General features: G+C 26.0%; 1 long non-coding RNA gene across 2 annotated transcripts; it reads right to left on the reverse strand.

The window, feature by feature from the left end:
* Positions 1 to 6,583: 6,583 nt before the first annotated feature.
* LOC111628189 lies at positions 6,584 to 7,392 on the reverse strand. 2 transcript variants are annotated; one of them, XR_002757132.1, is made up of 3 exons: positions 7,166 to 7,392; positions 6,917 to 7,026; positions 6,584 to 6,836 (listed from the first exon to the last, which is right to left on the reverse strand). It is a non-coding gene; the product is annotated as an uncharacterized LOC111628189 (long non-coding RNA). The 2 variants fall into 2 exon arrangements; XR_002757133.1 differs by having other exon boundaries at positions 6,917 to 7,054.
* Positions 7,393 to 18,268: the final 10,876 nt, after the last annotated feature.

The following is an 18,268-nucleotide window of genomic DNA, read 5'->3' on the forward strand; positions in this document are numbered from 1 at the left end:
AAATTATGCGTGAAGAACACTTAGGCCAATGGGATTGTATAGAGTTCCTCGTTGCGGAATTCTACACCAACCTGTTTCATTTTATTCATAAACAAAAGTACTTTATCAGTGAAAGTATTCCAAAAACTATGCGGATTTTATTCTAATTTTTTTTAAATATAAAAACCATCTCAACGATATCTAAGTAGGAGATCTTATTAAGTCAGTTTCTTAAGAATTATTTATTATCAGGAAGGCTACAACAATACTTCATTAATTTAATTAAAAGGAAAGAAATATCAGAAACATCAAGTAGATGGTGTAATTTAATACATAATAGAAAGGCAACAAGAAGGAAGATATTGAAACTAATGTAATTTTTTTTTTCTTTATCATTTTAACTTGGTGTCAATGTCGGTTCATCAACAACTCCTCCGCTGAAGTGGGTCAGAACTAACATAAAGTAGGTTGGCATGAAAATAAGCGTAATTACTACTACTATCATCGTCACGCTTTCTACTCGCAGCCTTCGTGTAGGTTTATGCCAAATCCAAATGGACAAACCCTCAGATATTTTCACTCTCCTTTCAAGAATTTCGGAGAAATTCGAATAACAACTATGTAAGAATATAATGCAATTTTAAAACTCCAATAAGTCTTATTATCATAGATGATATTTTCTTTTAAAAACTTTTACATTTTTAACTATTATAAAATGGCAAAAGCTTAATTTTCAGGATATGGGTGGGTTTTATAAAACATTGGAAATGCTAATAACATTTCTCATTAATACAGCAACGAGTTGCTTAACTTTCCCGGCAATATTTAAAATTTTGGTAGCGCCATCTGTTATCATATTTTCTTTTAAAAACTTTTATATTTTTAACTATTATAAAATGGCAAAAGCTTAATTTTCAGGATATGGGTGGGTTTTATAAAACATTGGAAATGCTAATAACAAGTAAAATCGTCATTAAGTCGCATCCTACCGCGTTTATCTCCCCACCACTCGACCTTTAATCACCAAAATTTAAGAGCATCAATCCCTGTAATAAAGAAACCTTCCAGAAAAATTTCAGAAAATTTTGTGAAAAAGCACAGGAGTTATTAAGCTTCAAACAGGGCAAACAGAATCGCTCCCCATGCTCACACACACTAAATTTATACATACAGAATAAACCCTTGGATTTTTTGCATTTCTCGACATTTCAAGATCACCCGAGTCCTGAAATGTAAAATTCTTGGGGGGGTCATTTTTTGACCATCGCCATACTTTCCCTCTGTTATATATAAACAGCCGGAAAAGTAAAAAGGNTAACTGTTTAATTATAATAAAAGTGTAAGATTTTATGTTTTTAATGAATTTATTCACTGGTATTTGATATATTTTGTATAAAATGTGTATTTTTTATATGCTCTATAAATACCAAAAACTCACGTAATACGATAATAATTATTCAAATTATTATAAATTTTTATACTTCTCAAGTAACGTAATAATATAAATAAAATATTTCATAAATACACCAAAAATATTAAATTATTAACATTTTATTTTTAATTTTCAAAGGTCTTTCGTCGTACTTAGATCACGAACTTCTCCATCAACTGGTATCAAGCAACAGTTTTAGTATATTATCAGTAAAAATACCACGAAAATTATTTTAGTCGTTAAAATATCATGTAATATATAAAAACAAAATGAGATCATCGTTAAAATAAAGTCACGTTTATTTCCTTTTATCCGCATTTCTTATTTTCACGATTTTATTTTAATTTTTATAAAACTTCTAACATCAAAATAATGTGAAAGATTGAATGAAAAATAACTGTATAAAATTACTTTTTAAATTAAAAATAAATTTATGAAATAATAAAAATACGATAATTTATTTTTTTAAATAAGGACATTTTATTAAAATATTTTTAAAATTTGTATTAAATTTTAAATTTGCTACCTTTTCCTCATAAGATTTGTTTGATAATAAAGAACGTGTTTTATTTTAAAGCGACACGAAGTCTAATTTATATATTCTGAGAATTACAGCAGTTTAAGAATAATTTCACGAAGTGATAATATTCTGAATGGCTATTCGAAGGTAAAAATGGGGCAAGTGTAGGTATATACGAGTTAAGAATGAACGTTCACTCTTGCACCACACTTTTATTTATAACTTTTTAACTGCTTGAACGCATAAATGACACGCTCCTAGAAGAAAACGGTAGTAAAGAATGTTGCAACAATAAAGATAAAACTAGAAGAAAACCAATTCTCCGCTCCAAATAAAAAATAAACAATAAAAAAAATAATAGAAATCATGAAGAACAAATCGTTTATGATATCAGTTTTGTGGATTTTGTAACAAATTGTAAAATTTTAAAATTGATTTCCGATATAATAATATAAACCTGTATTTTATCAGTTTTAATTGTATTTTATAAACTTATTAATTGAATAATAAATATTTAATTTTAATTTATCAAAACTAAAATTTAGGCATTTTTAAAACGGAAAATTACGCCCTATTTTTAATTTTAGGAAGAATTTCAATATGAGTCTAGGACATCTAGGCACTAAAACTGATATAGTTTTAAAAATTACATATATAAAATGCATAGCTTAAAATCGTCACGACAGTTTTTCTGTCACTGAGAAAAAATAAGTAAATAGAAATAGCACTAACGGGAACGATGAATCGTCACGAATTGTTTGAATAAGTGAGCGAATTCCCACTTGTAAATTATGTTTTGATGTAACAGTTTTTTAATTTTTATTTTAAATAATTAAAATTTAAAATGACGAATTAAAGACGAATGTTTTCAATTTATATAAAAGAAATTTATACTTTGTAGTGTATAAATATATACTATGTAAATTAATGAGGACGTAACAATGTGTAAGCCATGGTATGATTCTGTTTAACACACAATTGCGTATATGTTTCGTTATTTGCATATTAATTAACTAAAATAAAAGCTTAAGATCTTACTCTAACTTTAGTTTTTTAATAAGATATTACTATAAGTTAAGTGAATTTAAACGGGAAAACAAATTAGAACTTTAATTTAAAACATTAAACGTAAAATCTTTTGCAAGAATCATTTATAAAATGTTTATAAAACAATACTTGAATATAATCTACAACAAACTTATCCATAAATTCACTGTTCGGCTTTGATTGTATCATTAAGTATATTTAAAAGCGTAAAATTGAATTTATAAACATGTCAATCGGAAGTAAGTTTCGCTAACGATACATTCCAACATCACACATATAGCAACAAGTTTGACCTTTGACCACACCATCTCTAGGTATTTAGAGATGGCACTCTACTCGTAACAAATAAAATCTTGTCTAACTAGAAAGAGGAGGAATATTTAAGGATTTTAACACGCGTAGGTCAAGGACTACTTGTATCTCGTAAGAACCTATTTGGGTTTAAGCCGTTATGTTCGATCCCAGAAATTGGTATTAGTATTGATAGCGGATGCGCCAACACAACCAGCATCTGCATCTGGTTGCGTGGGCGAATCTTATAGCAGAACAGATGGCTGTGATCTTATGACTAAAATAAAAAGAAAACTGATTGAAATAATGTGTTTTAGTGTTTCAAGTTGCTCTTAGGAATCTGTTTTTATTCACCATTTTGTACCGTCACTTGATTAAACATTTCTTCACCCTTCATCATTTTTTCGTTAATAACTTTTCCTCTTCTGCTGTTTAGTTGCAGATTTTATAACTTGAAAAAATAATTATTAAATTTCTTAAACTTTTAATAGGACTATTAAAAAAATAAATAAAATATCTGATAAAGAAATGAATCATATATTTTTATAGTTAAAACTTGCATGTGACCTCGTAAATTTGCATGCAGCCATATTTTAATTTTGTTTTGTTTTATTTTATTTTAACTTCATTGTATTAGTATAAATTGTATTAATTCTATTAACATTTACATTTTTTAATCAGTAAATTCGAATAGTTTTTAATATGATTTAGTAAAGAGTACTTTAATAAAAAATGCTTCATTTTAAATTAATTTTATATCATTATTTGAAAGAGTTTTTATGTCTTCAGATTTAATTATAAGCAGAAAAAATCACAATAGACGACAATTCCTGTATTGTTATTGTAAACGAAATAATGTAAAGTAATGACGATGAGAGGATTAATAAAATGAAATTGATCATCTCATAAAATAACCTACAAAAGACATTCAGTTATATAAATTAGAATTAACAGCAGGATTACGACCTTAAACAACAATAAAGCATTTATTGAATCTGTGCCAATCTCGTAATGTTATTGCCCGCGGCAATAATATAAATATTTTTAAAATATTAAAAGAAAAATAGGATTTGATCGCTTAAAAGAAGCTCAACCAAGCTTAGGAAAAGTAAAAAACATTGACGCCTCCATTATTTAGAAAGTGAAAAATCATCAGATCGTGCGTGATGCATCCCGGTTGCGATAAAGGCGGTAACTTTGTTTCCCACACACTTTAATTAATTCAGGAAAATGAATGCTTGATTTGGATTATTTTTGATAAATTCCCATGAAAAATAAGTTTATTTTTCGATATGCAGCATCCAAAAACTTACTTAACAAGTTGTCAAACAGTATATAGATATACGGCGTCAGAAAAAAAGGGTTGGTTTCATGAAGAGTTGATGTCGGGACAAATAGATCAAGGCCAACAACATGGACCTTACGACGTTTGTCGTGTAGTATTAGGAATGTTACCGTAGAAGTAACAACTGCGAATATTATTAAGTTAACGGTAACTCGAAATCCTTGAACGTTAATGTTTTTTTGCTTTAAATTAATCGTCTTGAATTTAATAATAGTAAATTATGAAAAGAAAATATGTATAATAAATTTTCGAATTGTTTAAATATAATTATATAATAAATTTCATAGTTTTCTTTAAAAAAAAATAATTTTAAATAATTATCTTCAAATTTTATTCTGACTAATTAAATAGCACTCGAAAGAGAACATTTCTTAATGAGAAAAAGAACTTATATATATTTTGAAAATGATAGTGTTAGACTTAAAGATAATAAATTTGAATAAAACATTAAAATACTTCGCATTCTTATACGGTTTAAAAAAGCGAGTTGGATGTTGTCACGATCACGTGACAAAGTGATCACGCAAGAAAACCAAGAAACATCTGTTTTATAAACAGGAAGAGAAGAAGCCATAAGACAAAATTGATTCTGTAAGTGATAGCTCTGGCTTCCGTGTACATCGTTTCAAGATTCCAAAAAAAAGTTCAAAATTACAAAAAACTTTTCTTAATATTTATTTTATAAAAGTTTTTATAATTTTCTGTTTTCAACACAATTATACGTAACAAATCTTTTATTATACTTGTAAATAAATTTTATTTCTAATAAAATTGATGTTTTTGCTTTACACTTCTCTAGCTTATTGCAATAACTTCATTTTTAAAGTAAATAATTCTCATAATTTTATTTATGCATCGAATAGGTTCTATTTTAATTCTGATTTATTGCACAATTTGTGTGTATAACTGAAATTATATAACTAAGAAATTGCGTTATATAATTAAAATTCCACGTTCATTTTACGTTATTTTCATCTAAACTTTAAAAAAAAATTATACAGAGATTTAAATCTCGATATAATCAACGTACCAACGTCTTTAATGCTTTGAAAACTAAATATCTTCAAATATTACAAATCTACTTGTGAACCTATTTATAAGAATCGTTCTTAGATTTTCATTATACACATTATAATGGAATTATTTAGGAATATTTAGCATAAAAAATTGAAGACTTGTACAGAGATTAAATTAAAAATATTAGTGATTATATCAGTTTTCTGTTGTGTAGGTATTAAAAGTTTAAATTCGGTTCATATGGTTATAACTTTCAAGATCTGTTCGGATATTTTTCTTTCTGTTTTTTGAGTTACTAGTTAGACAAGAAATGAAATTATCTAAACTAAAAATGATTTTGAAGAACTAGATCTATAAAGGAGTCTAATGATTGGTTAAAACAAGTTTATGGGTTTTAGGAATTAGGTTAAAGATCGCGCAATAATAAATTTTCATAATTTTTATAATTCGATAAATGATTTTTTATTTTGATCTTTCCCATTTAAATCAATAAATAATAAATGTATATTTTATATTTTAATTTGAAGCTATAAAAAATATCAAATGTAACGATAAGGCAATGACGGTTTAAAATCTTAATTCCCTTAATGGCAACAGTAAAACCTTTTAACAACGAAAAAATATATATATATTTATTTATTTTTATGTTTAAAATTGTTATTTATTTTTCTAACGATAGTTAAACTAAAATAGAATCTTTTAAAAACCATCTTGGGCGAGATTCTATCAATATCGCAGTTTAGCACCTAACAATCAAAAATACTTTCTAAAAAAAATTGAGGTTACAGTTTTTCTTATTTTCTAAATTTGTGGTATTAAAATGCACGTGTGTATGTCACGTGATGTAGACCGTGACCATATAGTTAGTTACAGTGGCCTAAGTATGACGTAACGCAGGCACAGACAGGTTGAGGACGGACGTATGAAGGAAGAACATACCTTGCACGCACCTTGTCGAAGAATTTCTATTAAGTTTTAAAAATATCGATGCAAAAAGAAGTCTGTAACAGTTTGAAAACGATCTCACTTTATTTTTAATTTCCTTTATGGATTTATTTTTAAACCGAATAACAACTATTTAATTTGCAAGTGAGCGACTCGAGACAACGTTTCGTGTGTTGCCACGCAAGACGTAATTAAGGAATAGTTGGTTCAGTTGTCATTAGAGGTCGTTGAAGGACGTAGCTCTGGTTGAACTGCTATTTCTACAGGATACAATTGTTTGTATTCTGATATTAATGTATGTCGGTTTGTAGCACAATTCAGTCAAGTGAAAAGTGATTACCTGTTTTACAGTAGGTTATTGGCGAGTCCGCTTCGATTCGGAGCAAATTTTATTTTCATTTCTATTCATTTACTTTTCCCGATTTTATAAAACAATAACAGATTCTTCGACTAAAGAACAATAAAATCGAAAAAAATTCTGTTTAGAAAAATATGAAAATTAATAAATCATTGTTTGCTTTTATAGCAATTTAAAAATAAACTCTTATAAGGTAAAATCAGATTAGAAATCGAAAAATATATATATTACATTCTTTTTTCTTTTTATAATTTATTAACTGCGATTGAAAATTTTCTTATAAGAATAGATCTATTCGGGATACTAAAATTAACTGTATATTTTATAGTCTCATTGCTGTTCAATCATGCTTAAAGACCTACTTGAAGAATATTTTAACAAGATACTGATAAAGGGTAAAGAACTTGGATCTGTTTATTAATATCTTAACAATTCAAACTTTTGTTTGTGACGTAAGAAATGAGTGTACAGTACAGCTTTAGTGTTACGAAGGCAAACGCAAACGGAAATCGAGTTATTGTGACAACAACCGCAATTTTTTTTTTTGTATTATCAATTCATTTTTTTCTTCTAAATTGTTAATAGATATCAAATTCTCAAATTTTCCTTTTACATATAAATCTTATTAACTTTAAATATAAAAAGAAATTATTTAAATAATTTAATTTATATTTAATAAAATTTCTTCTGTAGATTTTAATGTTACATTTTTTTCCAGTTATAAAATAAGAAAATAATTTAGTTACAAGCATACATATTCAAAAGGAAACTGACAACTTAAAAAGTGATTTCCTACAAGGTAATACATATTTTAAGGATGAGTGAACATTCGGCATTTTCGTTAGTTACAGAGGATCTATTTATAAAAAGTTGATGGTTTGATTTTTTTACATGCATTAAACACCCACTTCACTTAATATCTTCCACTACTTTTTCCATGAATAATCGTTTTTTTTTCTTTTTTTTGCTTTTATGAACTTGTTTTAGCAGAGTTGTATCCAATAACCAGATGCTAACTCAAAGATACAAAAAAAAAAAGAAGAGAAAAAGTTATTTACTTACGTTTTGAAATTATTCAGTCATTTTAAATGTGTTAATTAACTTATTTCCATATTGAATAAATAATAATAACTATTTTCATATTAAATTATTTTTTGTTAAAAATTTTCGAACAGAGAAAAAGTAATTTTTTAATTAGTTTATTAATTAAGAATTATTTCAGCGATATATTTTAATTACATATAAACGGATTATTATAGTTTTTTTAAATTTTATGTAAATAAAATAAAAATGAATTAACTAAATATAGATCGTTATATCACATTTTTACATTATTAAGGAGTAATAAACGGGATAAAATAGTTAAAACGTCCTGAAACAATAAATGACAATTTTAAATATTTATAGGTGGTTAATAACATTAGTGTTAAGTAGACTTAACAAGATTTTTTTTATTGTTAGCGTAAAGTGTAACTCAATAACCTTTAGGACGATGGTAACAGTGTAACTATCTATTGCCTTCTGTTTTTGTCTTTTTTTCCTTCCCCCCTTGCCAAAACTCACCCAAAGCTGACGGTCATCGACCTCTGAGTGTGACATCTCGGCAACAGTATCACCAATCAGCAGGACTGAAACCAACGTGACAATTCGATCCTTCACGCAACATTTGGCCAGCAAATGAAGTGTAAAGAGGACAACAGAATGATTATTCAACTTAGAATAGTCAAATATTGATATTCATTTTATTTTTTTCACTATTTTTTTATGATAAATTAGGTATATTTAATAAATATCAATTTTGATGCACGATCTTTTAAATTTTAATGATCTTTTAAGAAATGAATGGTTGTAGATCATAATCAGTATAACGGAAACTTTATACTTTTGATTAAAGTTTTTGTAAAGGCAAGGAATGATGATACATATGTCAGGAACATAATTGTCATCATCAATCATCGCATAATTGCTTCATTCATCTATTCTGATCTTTTACAAGCTAAGCCAATCATTAATTGACAAATCAATATCAATCATTTGATTTCTTACATTAATTCCCATGAATTTAAATAGTTTTAATAAGCTATTAATAATAATAATAATCTAATTTGCGTTAGAAGATAACAATAACAGTTTGTTACATTCTTTACACTTTTATGAAAAAGAGAAACGTTATTTTTTAATGTTTACATTCTTACATAATAAAGATTATTTTAAAAATCTTGTTTTATAAGTATTAGATCCATTTACTTATCTAATTTTTCTCTTTAATTTTAGCTATTAAAATTGGATATAAATACGGAAACGCAGCATCCCGGAAGCTAATAAAAAAACTTGGTGATAGTTACACTTATATCATATGTTAGAACAAAACAGGAAATGTTCATTATCCATCTGTACATTTGTCTGCTTGTTGTTCAAAAATATTAGGCCTAAATTTATGAATAAACAATCTTTCAAAACTTTTCAGCGTTGTCAATAAATTATTATCAAAAGAAGAGACTATAGAATGAAAACAAGCGCAATTGTTGATACATATGTGAAAACTCATCGATCTGGATCAAAATTATGAATAACTGTCAATATACGAAATATAATTAACGTAAAAGCACATGTACAGCATATACTTTTTCGGATAATTATAAATTAACAATTAATCGTATTAACTGCTATCTAATTAAAAAATTTTGAAGCTAATGTAATGGCTTGTGTTTTAATTAAATTAACAACATTTTGTAGATGATATTTGAATAATGTCAGATGTAATTTTAATTAACTTTATTTATTATATTAATTAAGTTACTCATAAAGTAAAATCGAAACACGATAAAATATGCCTTATACTAATGAAAAATAATATCGTACAGAATATTATTTGTTTTTATTACGATCAATTTTTTTTATATACAATTTAGAATTAAAAGCAAATATTTTTATATTTAAATCCGTTTATAACTTGATGTTTATTAGCAAAGTCAATCTAATCAGGTTTGTAACTGAATATCTTTAAATGTTTACCTCCTGCGCAAAGACTTATCTAAATAGACATATATCGAATGTTAAGTAACTATACAGAGGAAAGTTTTAACTATTTAAATAAATTATACATAAACATAAATCTTAGAAGAAATTAATGCTTGGATCCATGTTAAATCTTTTTAAAATTTGTTATGAATACAAATTTATAACACATTTTACAAAGAATGAATGCAAACAAATGAATAAATAAGCTCAAATGCAAAAAATATATGTATTGTTTATTTATTATATAATAATAAACAATACATATATTTATATTTATTTATTTATTGATATTTATGAATATTAATAATATTTTCAAATGCTATATACCAGTATAGGCCTATATGATATTATTATATTGATTAATAAGTATTGATATTTTTATTAGAAATAAATAAAAACATTGTTCTAATACTGTGCATATAGTCAAGAGGTATTAAATTATATAAAAATAGTAATTATATAACATATAAAGTATCCAAACAAGATTAATTTTACAGGTAAATTAAAACCAAATCTAACAGAAAGGATAGTATTCGTGATATACTCTTGTTTATTTTTAATTTTATAACTTTTATTATTCTTTGTAATCGAAGATAAAGGTATAACAAATGAAAAATACAAGGAACACACGTACTTATATAATAGTACTTAAAATTTCGTGTAAAGAATTGAAAATTAGATATTTTCCAAACGAGAACAAAGATTATATTTTAAATAATTTTCTAAAAAGTAGGAAATAATAAATTATAGAACGTAATAATCTTTTTTTAAATTTAAGATTAACAATTAAAACGGATTTTACTGTAATAAAATATAAAAAATAAGGCATGAGCTCCAAACGAAGATATTCGTAATTATTACTTTATTTAAATGTGGTTTTAATAATTAATTTTAATGGTAATTATTTCTAATTTATACCTAATATTTGATATTAAATTAGTTAAGATTTTACACCAAAAAATTTTAATATCTTTTGATCAAATGCTTATCATTAATGCTTCTTATATAGTCATTTACAGTAAAACCGCAGCTAGGCTATTCATAATTTTATAAAGTTTGACTTAAAATTGCGATGTTCTTTACAGCTGTCCTCTTTCTTTAAAACACAAAAGAACTGCGGATTTTCTAGATAGAATAGGTAATCGGTTGCCCTAAATACCATTCACTTTCACTATTCAAATTTTCAAAAAAGAAGAAAAAAAAATCTAATGTTCTGTTGATAGGTTATAAATAAAGAATATCTGTTTAGAAAGATCTCAAAATACATTTAATCATTTAATACCAAAACACTATAATGTATAAACTAATTTCTCTCTCGACATTCCCTCACATATTTTTAGCACAAAACCATTCACAGATGATTTTCCAAACGGAACAGTAAAAAAGAAAAAAAAGAAAAGAAAAAAATAGGCATTTCTAAGATTATGCCCGTAAGAGACTATTAAGTTATTTGTGATTATTAAAACCATTATTTTTCTTACAAAAATTAGAGTAGGCACCTGTTTATAGGAATTATACGGAAAGATTGGCTATGCCCAAGTTGCAGTTCAAATGCGCGAGACCTAAATTCCAAACTGCAGACAATGTTTATCGCCCGACCAACTTAAAACATTTACAATGAATAGTAATTTGAAGTTATTATCATTCAGATTGCCCTTTACCATTGTTTAGCTTATAACAGTGAATGATTTGTTGTTTGTACTCGTACTTGACCACTTCACTATCGTTTTAAGAACGTAAGTTCTATATTCTCTTCTGACGTCAGAAAAGATCATTTTAAATAGTATCCACTTCCAGTGATGAACGAGAATTTTTAACATTCTACGTCCCTTGTTTGTGTGATTGTACTTTACACTATCTTATTTTTAATTTTTATAATTAAAAAGCTTAATAAATTTTATTTTACATTCACAGAAATAATATATTTAGAAATGTCACGCAAACGTTATATGATAATCGAGATTGAGATTGATATTCCATATTCCGAACGAGTTTTTAGATAAACGATCTCTTCTTAAATTAAAAGAAANTTACACGCTCTTTCTATGTAGAACATAGTACAATTACCTTGTCATTCTCTTGTTTTTCTTTAATGTTAAACTTGTTAAATCTTTCTGCTGTCAAATTTGTGTAATGCCCGATACAGATCTTGTCACGTACTTTGATAACTTGATAACTCTGTAGTGTATAACTCAAAAATTACAAATATTAAATTTGAAAAGTAAGAATTATTTAAATAAATTCTTTCCATTAGAACAATAATGTAAATATTGTCAATTGTATGGAGAAGGATAATTGCCATGACAGATGAAAGATGTTTGTTGAACTTCATTATTATTTATATCACGAAGAATATACGTAAAAATTATCTCGGTTTATTTTTTTATTAAGACAACAATTTTATTATATTAAATATTACAAAATAATATACAATTGAATTTGTTAAATATCTCAGAATTGTCAACAAACAAGCTGAACAAATTTGTTTTTTTTTTTAACAGTTCATTGGACTGAATTCAAAACTGATAGGAAACACGAGTTAGATCGGATATTTCTGATACATATGATCGATTTTAATGATAAGATATTGATGACTTCTCAACAAAGATATCATTCGAAATTCCGAAAATTCGGATGGCTGGATGCTGAGGCGGTTAAGTTGTCAGCTTCTTGCTCTGGAGGATCCGCGAAATTCAGAATTTCTGATTCCGTATCAGAATTTCAAAACGTTCATGGCTATTTTGATATATTGTGGGCGCGTGACAGACATAAGTCCCCTGACAGTGCCTTCAAGACGTATAAAAAATTTCGACTACTCAAAACTTCGATTAAGCATGATTAGTAATCTAATAAAATATTTTGTAATTTTTTTAATCATTTGAAAATAAAATTACATTAGATTCAAAAATCTTCTGCAATCTACATTTTACTAAATTATATATTAGATAAAACTAATTATTTTAATTCGCATTTTATGTAAAAATTTTATAAAAACTATTTATTTATTATGTTATTTTCTTTCATATGATATTTTTATGTTTGCTTAATAATATGATTTTAAACATAAAACTTTATATATTTTACATGTATTTATATCATTATTAATTTATAAAAACTATCTTAAATACTAAAAATTTATAAAAGGAATCTTTAAATCTATAAATATTTTAAAAACAAGCAATTATTTATTGTGACGTCGTCACAATGCCAGGCTACAATTTTTAATCATATTTTTAATTTAAAATATATGCTTTCCACCTCAAATTAGTAGTGGCTTTTCTCTGTACATCATATTTTTCCTTTAACAATAGAGTCGTGCCGGTCATCTATTTAACATCTTTCAGGGGAAACATTTTGAATTGAAATAACGTAATTTTCGTGAAGACAGGACGTTTGTATATAGTTAATCAGGGCCTCCTGCCACCGTGTTTTCCATATCTGGTCTCGTCTTTTATCTATCTAATCTTGTTCTCGAGATTAAGAATAGCCAGACAGATAGACGGACGGACGACAGTGGGAATTTATAAGTCTACAATATTTTTAAATTGTAGACTTTAAGCTCAAATATTGAATATTCAAATTCTTCAATACGTTCAATTAGTTTATATATTTTAGGTGTTCAAAATAAATAAATAAAATAAAATAAAAAGTATTTAAACTGAATTTCTAGAGCCAATCCCAGAAAATATAACATAGAAAAGTTTAATAAGTTAAAATCAGTTTAATTAATCAGCAACGAAGACATTAAATTAGAACGTAAAGTAGTTGTCAACAATAAAATGGATATTCACTCGTGAAGTATGCCAAATAATAAAAATTTAGACCTCAATTGTCTATTAAAGTTGTTGAGTTTTATTGTAATTTCGCAGTATCGGGGATGCCGAGAATTTGTTATATCGGGATATTATTGTTTTAGTATGGCGATATTTTGTATTTCGCGATTTTAAAGTAGACTTCTTTACATGTATATACCTATTTAAGTGTTTAATAGAATAAATAAAAATATTATGAAGATTTGGTATAAATTTTAGAGGCATTTTTATTTTAAAAATAATTTCTTAAAATTTAAATTTCATGTAAATGTATATCTAATGAAAAATTAGGTTTTCTAAAGTAGAAAAGCGATTTGATAGCACAAACGTAAAAATAAAAATGTATACTTTCTACTTTTTTCTGTGAGTTTTTCTTAAAAACAATAATTAGATTACACTTATCTGGTCTAATTATTGTTTTCCAAAACATTAATTAGATCAGTAGCGAATTTAAACAGAGCAAAATATATTATTGACATTCTTATCTTATTTGCCATCGATTCGTTATCGTTATTATTTACTTCCTTTAAATTTTGTTATTAATACCGATTTTATTTCTCATATCTTGTACGTGATAATTACTCATTCCCTAAGGCATTATTTGTAAACTCAAACTGGAAAGTCTGGGTCACTCGAGCATTACTTTGTTCAGAGTAAATTTTAAAATCTTAAAGCTTAAAGAGCAGTTGAGAAGAAAATTAATTGAGTACTTTTTCAAAACTTGCTCCAAGCAAAGAAAAAACTTTTTTTTTAAATCGAAATGTCCTATATTTTTCTAAAATGAATAAGATGGTGCTTCTTTGGAATATTACATCAGCAGGATTGGCATTTATTTAACTGCTTTTTACTATATATATAGTAAAAAGCAGTTAAATAAATGCCAATCCTGCTGATGTAATATTCCAAAGAAGCACCATCTTATTCATTTTAGAAAAATATAGGACATTTCGATTTAAAAAAAAAGTTTTTTCTTTGCTTGGAGCAAGTTTTGAAAAAGTACTCAATTAATTTTCTTCTCAACTGCTCTTTAAGCTTTAAGATTTTAAAATTTACTCTGAACAAAGTAATGCTCGAGTGACCCAGACTTTCCAGTTTGAGTTTACAAATAATGCCTTAGGGAATGAGTAATTATCACGTACAAGATATGAGAAATAAAATCGGTATTAATAACAAAATTTAAAGGAAGTAAATAATAACGATAACGAATCGATGGCAAATAAGATAAGAATGTCAATAATATATTTTGCTCTGTTTAAATTCGCTACTGATCTAATTAATGTTTTGGAAAACAATAATTAGACCAGATAAGTGTAATCTAATTATTGTTTTTAAGAAAAACTCACAGAAAAAAGTAGAAAGTATACATTTTTATTTTTACGTTTGTGCTATCAAATCGCTTTTCTACTTTAGAAAACCTAATTTTTCATTAGATATACATTTACATGAAATTTAAATTTTAAGAAATTATTTTTAAAATAAAAATGCCTCTAAAATTTATACCAAATCTTCATAATATTTTTATTTATTCTATTAAACACTTAAATAGGTATATACATGTAAAGAAGTCTACTTTAAAATCGCGAAATACAAAATATCGCCATACTAAAACAATAATATCCCGATATAACAAATTCTCGGCATCCCCGATACTGCGAAATTACAATAAAACTCAACAACTTTAATAGACAATTGAGGTCTAAATTTTTATTATTTGGCATACTTCACGAGTGAATATCCATTTTATTGTTGACAACTACTTTACGTTCTAATTTAATGTCTTCGTTGCTGATTAATTAAACTGATTTTAACTTATTAAACTTTTCTATGTTATATTTTCTGGGATTGGGTCTAGAAATTCAGTTTAAATACTTTTTATTTTATTTTATTTATTTATTTTGAACACCTAAAATATATAAACTAATTGAACGTATTGAAGAATTTGAATATTCAATATTTGAGCTTAAAGTCTACAATTTAAAAATATTGTAGACTTATAAATTCCCACTGTCGTCCGTCCGTCTATCTGTCTGGCTATTCTTAATCTCGAGAACAAGATTAGATAGATAAAAGACGAGACCAGATATGGAAAACACGGTGGCAGGAGGCCCTGATTAACTATATACAAACGTCCTGTCTTCACGAAAATTACGTTATTTCAATTCAAAATGTTTCCCCTGAAAAATGTTAAATAGATGACCGGCACGACTCTATTGTTAAAGGAAAAATATGATGTACAGAGAAAAGCCACTACTAATTTGAGGTGGAAAGCATATATTTTAAATTAAAAATATGATTAAAAATTGTAGCCTGGCATTGTGACGACGTCACAATAAATAATTGCTTGTTTTTAAAATATTTATAGATTTAAAGATTCCTTTTATAAATTTTTAGTATTTAAGATAGTTTTTATAAATTAATAATGATATAAATACATGTAAAATATATAAAGTTTTATGTTTAAAATCATATTATTAAGCAAACATAAAAATATCATATGAAAGAAAATAACATAATAAATAAATAGTTTTTATAAAATTTTTACATAAAATGCGAATTAAAATAATTAGTTTTATCTAATATATAATTTAGTAAAATGTAGATTGCAGAAGATTTTTGAATCTAATGTAATTTTATTTTCAAATGATTAAAAAAATTACAAAATATTTTATTAGATTACTAATCATGCTTAATCGAAGTTTTGAGTAGTCGAAATTTTTTATACGTCTTGAAGGCACTGTCAGGGGACTTATGTCTGTCACGCGCCCACAATATATCAAAATAGCCATGAACGTTTTGAAATTCTGATACGGAATCAGAAATTCTGAATTTCGCGGATCCTCCAGAGCAAGAAGCTGACAACTTAACCGCCTCAGCATCCAGCCATCCGAATTTTCGGAATTTCGAATGATATCTTTGTTGAGAAGTCATCAATATCTTATCATTAAAATCGATCATATGTATCAGAAATATCCGATCTAACTCGTGTTTCCTATCAGTTTTGAATTCAGTCCAATGAACTGTTAAAAAAAAAAACAAATTTGTTCAGCTTGTTTGTTGACAATTCTGAGATATTTAACAAATTCAATTGTATATTATTTTGTAATATTTAATATAATAAAATTGTTGTCTTAATAAAAAAATAAACCGAGATAATTTTTACGTATATTCTTCGTGATATAAATAATAATGAAGTTCAACAAACATCTTTCATCTGTCATGGCAATTATCCTTCTCCATACAATTGACAATATTTACATTATTGTTCTAATGGAAAGAATTTATTTAAATAATTCTTACTTTTCAAATTTAATATTTGTAATTTTTGAGTTATACACTACAGAGTTATCAAGTTATCAAAGTACGTGACAAGATCTGTATCGGGCATTACACAAATTTGACAGCAGAAAGATTTAACAAGTTTAACATTAAAGAAAAACAAGAGAATGACAAGGTAATTGTACTATGTTCTACATAGAAAGAGCGTGTAAAATATGGTTAATGGGCGATTACTTACATGCAAAATTAAATTTGAAATTCTAATCGGCGTTTATATTTTCGATCAAAAGTAACATAGTAAAGATTTATATCTTTTAACTGTAACAAAATTTGTTTTCCCCTTCCTCGGGCCTTGTTCGAAAAGGATAAATACGGGACATTAAACTCATAAATATAGACAATGAAAAGCTTTTGATCACGATTGGAGTCAGTTTACAACGGAATCTCCTAATACGTCATCAAAATTTCGATGGATATTGTTAATGGAGCTTTTATCATAAATATTCCTACATAATCTAACAGGAATATTATTAAATCTAACAAAATTTTCGTTTCGCTTGTAATTAAATTTGGTTCATTTAATATAATTAAATTTATAGAAGATAACTGAATTAGTAACATTATAAAACTGATCTCAACTTAGTTATTTTTAATTAAATCTGAATTTTTCAAGTGGATAATGTCTATTACTATTAAAATAAAACTTTATTTACGTCACTACCAAAACAAAATATATTACATACTCTGTATAATTTGCATTAAAGAATATTATTTTTCATTCCTTTAGTTAAAATAGAACAGTTTTGCTATGTTTATTTATAATAATATTAAAATACGTATAGAATAATGAATTTTCTGCACGAATCATTTGGTTTGTCAGGAATATTATTTGGCTTTATTAAGATTTATTTCCAGCTTATGCAGTGTTAATATCATTTAGTTACTTAATGCATAATATGCACGCAAATATCAATGTATAGAGTGAAAATAATAGAAATATTACTCAAACTCAAAATCAAATGATTCTATGTTTGAGTTGTTATAAATAAATGATCATTGATCGTTTTATTTAGGTCTATGTTGATTTGATTTTTGTCAATAGTTTTTAATAATTAAATTTTATAGTGAAGAAATGCTAAGATATTTAATTATGTTACTGTTATTTTAACAATAACACAATTAAATTTTAAATACTTTACTTAAATTTTTAAAATACAGTATACAG

This window comes from Centruroides sculpturatus, unplaced genomic scaffold, assembly GCF_000671375.1.
Source record: "Centruroides sculpturatus isolate CEXI.00-Female unplaced genomic scaffold, Cexi_2.0 scaffold606, whole genome shotgun sequence".
Lineage (NCBI taxonomy): Eukaryota > Metazoa > Arthropoda > Arachnida > Scorpiones > Buthidae > Centruroides > Centruroides sculpturatus.